A 12,280-nucleotide genomic window follows, 5' to 3' on the forward strand; every position below is an offset into this window, starting at 1 on the left:
TCCAATTCTGGCTTGAGGTAGTTGCTATTCTATCTCCGTGTAACATAGCACGGATGCAATAGATAAGTGTAACGACTCGAAAGTTACTCGAACCCCTTATTCAACACTAGCTATTCCAATGTTAAAGTTTCTCTCAAGGAACGTAACTCTTGTTAACAAATGCCATTTTTACATATTTGAACAGCCAATGCGTAAAATGTTATTGTCCAATTAACGCCCTGTATATTTATCACAAAACAAACGTTTGATTAAATCCTTTTTCTATATTTATTCTAGTTCATACTATTAGCAAATAATAAAAATAATATACGTGCAGGAAAATTAAGTGAATTACTAAAACAGATACCCACTCTCATCAATCAATCATCCTAATAAAAAAAAATTAAATAAATGATGGTAGTGCATAATTTTCTGCAGAGCTAGCTGCGTACAGTATAACCCATGTCCATTTTTGCTTTACAGGTGATAAAATCTCTCTAAAATGAATGGATAGTTCGATTTTGAGAAAGAGGTTTACCTAGAAATACAAAAAATAAGTAACAGTGATTCAGTGCAAGACGTTGATAAATCTTTAATCGATAATTATTGGAATTCTCCAATAGTATAGTTTAATCTACCTTTGTTTTGTATGATTTTCCCATCAAACAATATCTTCAACCTCAGATGGCCTTGTCATTCCTTTAAAATATCAAACTTCTTATACACTACGCACAATGTTTCAAGAAAACTACAACACACTTTAACAATTTTTAATCACCCTTCATAAGGTCGTCGAGATTTATTGTAAAAAGGATCACTTCATTACCATCGATATAATCAAGGGAACTAACTCTGGTTAAAGGGACGTAACTTCGCCTTCAGAAACTCAAAAATCGAATATTTTATATTGGTAGAACTTATATAAAAAGTATGTTTATTGTATAACAAAAGCTGTTTTGAATTTGATTAACGGTTCAAGGGGCGTAACTTCACCTGGCGGTAAAAACCTAAAATATTTTATATGTGGGGAAACTCTTATATAGATAGTTTTTTCTAGTAAAAAAAATATATCTTTCGTGTCCTTGTTAGTAAGATAAAACATACTGTGTAAGTCAAGCAGTCTATTAAACCGTCGTGTCTTATTTTAGTTAAAATGGAATTTATTGACCAACTAAATTCAATTGTTGTCGTGAAAACAATCATCTATATTCATACCATTTTTTCTTTCGACATCATACACTTGTGCATTGTAATTGTTTTATGTTTACGTGTTTTAACATATCGAATAGACTTTGATTGTTTAATTTTATATAGTAGACATTGTACTATACAGACTACTGTTCACATTTTGGTTGTTGTATAAACAATATTGCGGTCGATGTAACCTTCGACTTTTTTTCGTGTGCGTCTTTCAAAACATAGAAATATGACCAACTTTTCAACCTTCCAAGACCAACTCTGGAACCTTTACAGAATTTCGAACATAACCCTTTCTTTAATTCACAGGTGTAGATTATTCTTGTTCCGACAACTATACTTAATTAGAAGTCTTAATGCTTATGTTATTCTTGGTTATTATCGTGTATAGTAAGGATTGAACCTTCAATCTCCAGAAAACTGTCACTTATAACTAAGGGCCAATTAACGCTCGTACTTGTTACGTCACGTATTAAGTGTGAACCTTTCTTGTATGAATTTAATGTCCCTTAAACCTAATCTTGTATAAATATTCAATAGTAAAACTCATTAATGTATTTTAATATATTTTTAGAGGTTTACGAGAAATTTCTCAAGTTCGAAAAGAATTGCGTAAAGAAGGTTGAAAGGCTACATCGACCTAAACGGTTTAAATATAAAAAGTAAGCTGAGAACAATAGTCCGAACAATCCAAATAACACATACAGTAGAAGCCCGGCATTTAAAATTAGCAACAAAAATAATGTACAGTATATAATACACATGTATATAATCAAATGATGCCACCGTCCAGTCTCGAAAGACAAAGGATACCACCTGTAGGCGCAGCTGCGCATGTAATTGTGAGGCAAGGGTTGCGCAATCCCCCAACCATACCTCTCCTAAATCGGCACTGTTTGAGCCGAGTGACAAGGAACCATCCTGGACGACTGAAAACAATGCTGAGATAAGCGGAGAGCACATACAGCACCTAGAAGTCCCAAATGGTCACCCATTGAAATGGTCACCCATTGAAATGGTCACCCATTTAGTACTGACCAAGTTCAACATTGCTTAACTTCGATGATCCAATGGGAACTGGTGTGTCAACGTGATTATGCCGTATACTCATATCAAATGACATTATAAATAACACCGTAAGGCGGGGCAATTACCGTAACCAGGGGCCGGAAAAACATCGTATTCCAAACCGCACCTGAAAAAACGTATCCTAGGACCACCGTATCTCGAGATTCTACTGTATATCGAATGAATCGAATTAAGTCATTCTATTACTCGAAATTTGTCATTGATAATTTTGAATCTGACGACTCAATACTTTTCTTCGATGGAACATGATCTTTAGAACAAAACAATGTATTTTGCTTCAGTTTCTTTACAAGTGGGAGAGGATAAGCAGCTGCACCCAGTCAGCTTTTACTCAAAAAAACAAATTTCAAAACTACTACTCCACAATAGAGAAGGAAGCGTTACATTAGTGATGAGATTATCACATTTTGAGGTATATGTATCCTCGGTACATGGCCCGACTAATATTTACACAGATCATAACCCGTTAGTTCATGTCAATAAGATGAAAAATAAACCCCGAAGATTACTTTCATGGAGTCTGATTAAGATATTAAGCAAAGATAACACGGTAGCTTTATCACGAAAAGGAAAGGGCAAATTAGGTATAAAGAATTTAAGAACTTCCTTGAGGAGTGTCACAAGAAAAAGGGTATAATGCAGAAGTGGCAACGCCCCCCCATCGTTCCTTGAATTTTATTTTATATATCTACCAATCAGACACCCCCACCAACCCCATTACTATCAGGACATTCGACAACGAAATATTAACGCACAAGCCCACGACAGGAAGCAAACTATACACCCACATCCCCCATGCTCCATCGAATCATTCGTCAAGACACATGTCAAAATATGACCGGAAGCTAGACATCTTACCTCCCCACTCCAAACGAAGCAGCGCGCAGGAAAAAAAAAGAAAAACATTTTGGCGCGAACTACGTGAAGGAACAAAAGCTCAGTTGGGAAAAAGAAATGGAATCGATCACATCGCTAAATGAATGTCAACAAAAAGATGCAATTAACACTAGCGAATGCGATTTGCATGGTAAATCGGTCACCCACTCAACTTGAATCTTATCCCTCGAACCGAAAAGGAAATATACCAAAAACTATGAATATACATTGGCTCAGATATGTTGGAATGAGATGAATCCCGATCGGGGGAAAGCCAGTAAGTTTGCTCGTCGAGTCGTCTTCACGTCGGTGGTTAAGAACCAAATAAGAAAAGAAAGACAAGGGAAAGCAAGTTGATAAACGAATATTGAAAAGCATAAAATTGCATATGGATAAAGCTGGATCGCCCTACATTATAAACATTGGATTAATAGCCTTTCCTCGGAAACTTGATCAATTTGGATGTATTTTTCTGACAGATGCGTATCTTGCAATATCGTCTAACCCTCTCCCTCCCTCCGCCATTTCATGATATCGACTTACTGAACTAAATTGTTGTTCCTTATTTCGAATATTTTCTGCTTGCCTCATATGACTTAACCATTGTTTCATGTCGAAAAAAAAGATAAGATAAAAAAGGGAAGAAAAGAAGCGATATTTATTTGAACAGTTTTCTTTGTCATTGCCCCCCTCCTTGACCCGTCGGACACCGTCTGCATATTTTCTTTTATTATTATTTTAATTCTTTGTTATCGTTATTTTGTTTGTTTGTTGAATTTTAATGTAAAATAAAACGTATATTACATATATATTCTTTTTCTTGCCGATAACAAGGCATTTTTAAATTAGCTTTATTCCTCAAACTTTTAATAGGCCTGTTACTAAATTGTAGATTTTTTTATAATGTGGTTTGTTATTGTTTTTTATTCGATGTGTTGTGCTTCAGAATAGATAATCACTTAATTTCATTTTTACTATTTCCATTTAAATCTGGAGAATTACTCGTTTGCGTCTAGCGATAACGCGTCTCCTTGCGCGACACGTAACACCTATTCGTAACAAAATACCGCCGACTGGAAACAACAAAAAAAGGTAGAATTGAACCGAATCAATTGTCATGGAATGAAACATTAAAATCAAAATCTTAAATCTCAAAATAAACAAAAACAAATACTCACAGATAGAGAAGTTCTTTTAGTATTTCATTTTCATCAACAGTCGGGAAGACAAACACATTTAATCCATCAGGTAAATCCATATTTACGTAAGGAGAGAAGATTTTCATAATTTTACAGCGACGTACTCCTAAGTGGCCTGTCAAAAAAAAAAACCCGACAAAATTCTCGTGTTGATTTTAGTTGTATACTTGAAAAAGCGCGCACATATTAATTTTTCTATTAGTAAATTTTCAATGTGCATAATATTACTTGTATTTATCGGACTATTGTTCTCATCTTGAGTGTTATTTGTGCAACGTTTCGGTCGGTTTCGCCTTCGACCGTCTTCAGGCATGTTCGTTGTTGTTTGGAAAAGAAAGAAGAAAGGTTACTGGCTCCGTTAATATTTTTTATTCTTTGAGTTAGTCTCTGTTTTATGGCTGTGGTTTCGTACGTGTGAACAAATTGATTAACAAAAGAGAGGCAACTCTAATAAAGATCGACAGGGAGTCATATCCCTTCCATCACCGAAATTTTTGTTTTTCTTACGATTAGAGTGTATAATAATATTATGCATTCAATATATAAAGTTTAGATGAATAGCCTGACTAGCAGGGATTAAATGAGAATAAACGAATGTTTCAAGGTTCGACTAGCTACATCTGAAGAAGCATTGTAAAAATAACTCCCAGGGGGAGAATAATAGTCCGAATAATCTAAATAATACAATTTAGCCTTCCATATCCCAAACGTTCAGAAACATAAGATAATTTGTTTCTGAGACTAATTTTCTATCAGTTCGGGCCTAAACTGCCGAGGAATATTGTCTACAGGATGGAACGATAAAATTGTCGCCTAGTAAAGAGGACATGATTCCATTTCCGTTTGATGAAAACCGGTATTTTTATTGCAGACCATCTACTACTTGGCCAGTTGTGTACATATCTTAAGATCGATATGAGCCTTCTATCATATTTGAAAGTGACCATGTTCAACGAGCCAAAAAAACAATGATCTGATAAAAGATACAACCCGTACCTCTCCGCTGTGACAGCTTGACCAGACGGGATCGTAATCCCCTTCTCTTTCCCCCTCGCACCGCTATTTCCTTTCTTTACCACACCTCCCTACAAACCTCGATTGTCCGCATTCACAAACTATACACCCCCTTTCTTTCAGAATGTAAACCACACCCGGATATATATATATATATATTTTTACAAAATGAATGAACCTTGATTTTCGTTTCTGTAGAGTTTCTTTTCTCAGTTTGATGATGGGGGTGTCTATTTGAACTGAGATTCCACTGAAATATGTATGCACATATGTAACCAATAATATTTGTATAATAAACAGAGTATATACCTCTCTGTCTTCCATTGAGCACCATTTAATAATCACCACACCGGTTTCAGTTGATCTATATCTAGGAAGCCAATCTATAAAAACATTATATATATATATACTTCAGAATAAAATTATCAAACTACTTCGGACTGTTACCTTGTGATGTGGATCACTTTACCCCACTGCTATCAAAGACATTTACTTCGGGTTTTATCATGCGATTTGGATGGGAATTTTTATATCCTTTTCATTAACTTCCCTTACTCTATGATATTTAAATACTTAAAAAACTTTTAATAGTGATTTTCCATGTCTCACTGACTTTAGCAAATAAGGTGTAAACCATTATAACTATTTGCTAATATTTTCTCCTCTGAAGAGATGGTAGACATCGAAATCCTATAGGATAAGGAGTTATAATTTTTCAAATGTATTCTTTGTCTTACATAGAATAATAAAAAAAATCTTTTGATTTGAAATTTGTCCATTTCACGCCATAAATTTTTAAATTTATTGAATAACTAAAATTATATATATATATATATATATATATATATATATATATATATATATATATTTCATTGCGAACGCAGAACAACCTACAAGATCAATTTTCTTTTATGAACGTTAAGCTGTATTAAAATATATCTTTCCAACTCGATTTTCGTACTTTGAACTTTAAACCATTGGACCTAAAATTCTGACTATTTGTTTCCTTAAAGGAATTTTCTTTCGCCTCTCGGATTACCAATGAGGGAGTCATCATCTACGCTAAAATGTTATTCCTGGTTTATCTCGAATTTTTCTCTTACATCTTCCATTTTATTTATGTATATATATATATATATATATATATATATATATATATATATATATATATATATATATATATATATATATATATATTACTTGACATTTTTTGCAATGTATGACTAAATATCATAGATTGTTATTTCAGCAAATTCTAGCTCCGCTACAAATATAATTTGCTGATTTCTTACTGTCCTCTGATGGGATGAATAGCAAAAGTGGCATACCTTAAAACTCCGCGGAATAAAGACTTATTCTGTCGAATTATACATTTTATTGTAAATTTATTTTACAATTTTAAATTCTTTGCTTTTCTTCTATAATAGCCTCTACTTTCTATTGTATTTGTATTGCGTTTTTTTTTTAATTTGATTGGGATTAATTCAGTAATTTATAAATATTAATATTTATATTAAATTGAAGATTACCTATGATTATACCGGGTAAACATTTTTTTCACTGTTTATATATATATATATATATATATATATATATATATATATATATATATATATATACAGAGAGAGAGAGAGAGAGAGAGAGAGAGAGAGAGATGTTTTTATTTGTTTTTGTTAGCGATACTTTTTGAATGAATTCAATTATTTATACGAAACTGCATTTTTACCTAAATGCGAGTTGGGAATAATTTTTCCTTTGATCAATTTGGTACCCCCTTAAATGGAGAGCGGCATATATATTATATTTAAAATATAATTATCCACTGACATGTGTTTCGTCGTCTCTGATGAGTCGTAGACGACGAAACGCGTGTCAGTGGATAATTATATTTTAAAAATTGTATATACATATATATATATATATATATATATATATATATATGAGAAAGAAAATTAAAACTGTAAGTTGAAATTTACAATCCAAATTTATTGTTCGACTGAATACTCCAAAAAATAATAAAAAAATAAATTTTGATTGTAAATTTCATCTTTCAATTTTAATTTTCTTTCTTTATGATAAGCTCTACTGACTATTGTGTATTGGGCTTTTTTATTCGGCTGGGATTAAATTATCTGGTATTTATATTAGATTATAGTTATACCATTGTGTATATCAGGTAAACACTACATCTTTTTTTATTTCATTATATATATATATATATATATATATATATATATATATATATATATATATATATATAAAGAAGATTGTACGACTCACTTTAAAGATGAAAATCAGAGAAAACCCTGAAAAAAGACTTGGAACATGCGTTGAAAGATTTTTAAGCCGTCATCTAAGATGTAACAAAATTAGGATATACGGGTATATATGCTCTGAAGCCGGAGACATGTATCTATTGAGCTTTTTAGTTGAGATAACTTGGTCGCTATTATAAAGGAAATATAAAATAAAAATGTATATTCTTTATATAATCTACGAGAGGTAAGTGTTGGTTGCTTTACTGACATTGACAGATCGAGATTTCTGTCTTCGCTCCTTTAAGAGACAATTCATTATTCAATTTATATTATATTTATCATTAGCGGGACCCGTGGAAATTCCCCGGAATGTGAAATATATTTAATCAACTAATATGTTTTGATGAAGCTGATATTTTTTTCTGGATAGCACAAAAAATAGGTTTGTGGATAAAAAACAAAACAATAACAAGCAGCAAATATGAGTTTATTAACATTTTTTATGAAAATAGTGTTTATTGTATTTTAAATATGTAACTCACCCAAAATAAGAAAAATTAACAAGTACTAATAAATATTAGAAAATAATATTGTGCTACACAGTTCAATACAAATAATAAAAATCTTATTGGAAAAACAATGCTTTTCTTCTTTTTGCTCTGTTTCTTTCAAATATTTCTTTTTTGCGGAACGTTTCACAGACTTCTTTCTTCGGTGACATATATATATATATATATATATATATATATATATATATATGTGTGTGTGTGTGTGTGTGTGTGTGTGTGTTTGAATAAGACAAATCTGTTGTAATGTTCATATGATTCGTACACACTCATACACATCTTGTGCTGACGTCATTGAGCTAATTAATTAGTAGTAGTTTCGGGTCGTTGCTCAAGAATTCACGAAATTGTGTTGCTTTCTTCAGACACCAAAAAATGACACAAGAAAACAAATATTATTAATCATTTGCTGATTTAGAGATATACTAGCAGGCCGCCCAGAGTTTCCCGGTCTTAAAATACGCTTAAATATGATATTTTAATTCATGCAGATTTCGTATTCATTATTATAGAGACAATTGTCTATCAATTATTATATTGTATAGTTGTGATTTCAAAAGTATATACAATATATATGATTACTTAATTTGATCACATAAGTTAATATACGGAATTATAAATTTATGTGTAGACTTTAAGTATTTACTTCAACAGTGCTCAATACGTGGGTAGAGCTAGGTAGTAAGTTATAAAATATGTATGGCAATTAAGTTACGTTTCATCCACGCTAGGATTCATCAGGCATATGCCTTATATATATATATATATATATATATATATATATATATATATATATATATATATATATATATATATATATATACACACAGGGTGACCCCACAAAACGGGCCCCATGTACACTTTATAAACTAGAGTTGGGACCCGTTTTTATTTCACTCTCTTTATATATATATATATATATATATATATATATATATATATATATATATATATATATATATATATATAGCTTGGATGTCATAATCTAGAATCTCTATCTCTATCTGTCTATGTACTATTATATAAAAGTCACTTTGTGTGTGTGTGTGAGAGAGAGTTTCTTCTCATAGGTTCTGAAACGCCTGTGTCCATCTTTTTCAAATTTCATACAAAGCTAATTTATATGTCTGGCAGTGTTCTTTTTTGGTACAGAAATTAATTAGATAAGTATCGAAAATTGAAAAAGAAAATCCGATCTTTTTCGCCTATAGATAAAAAAATAAAGGCTGGGCTGTAAATGAAAAAATTTTCTCTTTTTCTCTCTCCTCTGATCTCGAGCGCGTGGTACAGTGGGGGAAGAGGTGGCTGGTTACCTTTAAGGCATCTAAAACCAAGCTCCTATCTTGGCACCATCAACGCTCTGATCCCCATCTTGCATCAATTGAAATGGATGGCTCTCGTCTAGGGGAGGCCCAATGTTTTGACAAGCTACTGGGTTTGACTTTTACTCCTGATCTGAAATGGAACACGTACATCAAGTCTGTTGCCAAGGTCGCTGGAAAAATGGTGGGATCCTTCTACCGCTCCAGTAGATATCTCACTACTGATGCAATTCTCTATCTATATAAAAGCCAAGTACGTCCAAAGATGGAATACTGCTGCAACATCTGGCCAGGAGCTGCTAAAAACAGCCCATCCTGCCTTGACAGTGTACAAAATAGACTTCGTGGCTTAGTGGGGATGCCCTTTTCTCTTCCCTGCAACCTCTCTCTCACAGAAGAGACGTTGCGAGCTTATCTTTGTTTTATCGTTATTTCTATGGCAAGTGCTCGTCTGAACTCCAATCTCTGGTCCCCCCTCGCCAATCTTGCACGATAAACACACGTCTAGCTAAAACCACTGTCAATAATTTTCCCCACTCTTTATCTGTACCTAAATCAAAACGTAGATTCCATGAACAAAGCTTTTTTCTTAGAACTGCACACCAGTGGAACTCTCTACCGCTTGCCTGTTTCCCTCCTGGCTTCAACATGGATGTCTTCAAGTCCAACATAAACAAATTCCTGATGAACCGCCCCCTTAAGTAATGTCACTTTATCAAATCTCCAATACTAAAGAATACTGCAACACTATCCAATTGATTACTGTACACAAAATAACCCTTATCCCCGAGTGGCTTCTGAGCCTTGATAAGCTGTGACCTATAGGAGAATATTTTGCGTTATACAGGTCAAGGGAGAAAATAAAATCATAGCAAATTATTTCTTCTTAAAAAAAAAACAGATTTATTATAATCTGGAGATGCAGCTTATTAGTGGCAGATCATTCGACTACATTTCGGATAATTCCCTGCTTAAGCCCGACTGTATTTCACCATTTAAAAAAAAAAATCTTAATAATGAGTTCAATTTATGATAAAAGAAGAGGTACCATTTAAAATCATTTCTTCGTTTGCATATTTTCAAACTAAACATTAACCAGAAGTGATTTTCCAGGGCATTCGTCGTCAAGCCCAAACAACAGCGGACGTGATATTGTAAACAAACACGGACGGAATTTAATGAACGACATCATCATTATCATTATCATTATCATTATTATTATTTAATTTGAGAATTAGTCCACCAAACAAATTATTCCTTGTAATATATAATAATCAATAGCGGATTGATTCTATAATAATATATACAACATCTGCATTAATTAAAATATCATGTTTAATCGTATTGTACGATCAGGCAACGCCAGGCTGCCAACTAGTCGAAACTAAAAGATGTAGCTGCCTAACTTTATTCGTTACTATCCAAGCTAAGTCCATACGCATATGAAAACTAAAAAAATAACGTTGTTAAAGGTATAAATGTATATTTCCACTTGCGTAGTAGTAACGCGTTCAGTCGACTATAGCCTACCAAGTTCCATTTTGTTTCGATTTTGACCTCCTAGCAGCTATTTTTACCGGCTAAAAACAAAGTCGAATTTGTTCTATAAGTCCAAATCCCCTATATATAAAGCTTCGTACCTGTAGACTAAAAATTGATCTAGTAGTTTGGTGGAACCGTTCTGCACAAAGACAGATAGACAGATAGTCACATTTATATATATATATATATATATATATATATATATATATATATATATATCGTAAATTATGAATATATATATAGCAATAAGGCTACACAGACTATTCCGCGTTTCATCCTCGTGAGAATTCGTCAGGCTTACGCATAATTCTCAGGAGAAAAGTGGTTATAGCTATGGAAAGGGTTTATATGAAATAGGATTAAATAAGCATCTTCCTTGAATTAACGTACCCTATATACCCTCCCCCGAGAGTTAAATCACATATTTTGTCCACATATATTAAACCCACTATGACAGATATGCCATACACCTTACTGCATTACATGATAAAAACTATACTCCTATATCAAAAAGATCAATGTAGCTCCCCCGAATTACCTCGATATTTTATTTCGCTCCTAATGCAACTATCGCTAAACGTCGATCCCTGTTATGTTATCTAGCAACTGCCCTCCTCTTCTGATGAGAAGCATTAGGCTTCGAAATATCGTGGTGCAAATAGTTCTCACTTACCCTACCCCACAATTCATACATACCCATATTAAATAAATCTGTATATATTACTATATAGTCTTATATCGTCATTTTTACCTTATATATATATATATATATATATATATAGAGAGAGAGAGAGAGAGAGAGAGAGAGAGAGAGACAGACAGACAGACAGACAGACAGACAGACAAAGAGAGGGAGACAGACTGACAGACAGCGAGAAAGTAAATCACGTCGATTATTTTTTATTCCTCGACTTAAAGTGGGCCAAGAGAACACTTTAGCTGGATAATTTTACCGCTCCAGAAAATATCTAGTTTCTTATAAAGCTATCTGTACTCCTATAAATCTTTTGTGTGTATTGATATTCATATTAAAAACACTTTTTTTTTCTCTATTTATTTAAAAAGAAAATACACCGTTGTTATAGTTTTGCCCGTTTAGCTCTTGTATACAGTGCTTCCAGTATTTTTTAGTCTTTTCACGTTTGGATCCATATGAATGGTTTTCAACTAGGATTTTTCTAAAGTGGGAATGTGGACAGCCATGTTTTATTTAGGTGTTGGCTTGTATCAGAAAGGTG

The sequence above is a fragment of the Euprymna scolopes genome, chromosome 7 (assembly GCF_053919585.1).
Source record: "Euprymna scolopes isolate OS-2025 chromosome 7, ASM5391958v1, whole genome shotgun sequence".
NCBI classification, from domain to species: domain Eukaryota; kingdom Metazoa; phylum Mollusca; class Cephalopoda; order Sepiida; family Sepiolidae; genus Euprymna; species Euprymna scolopes.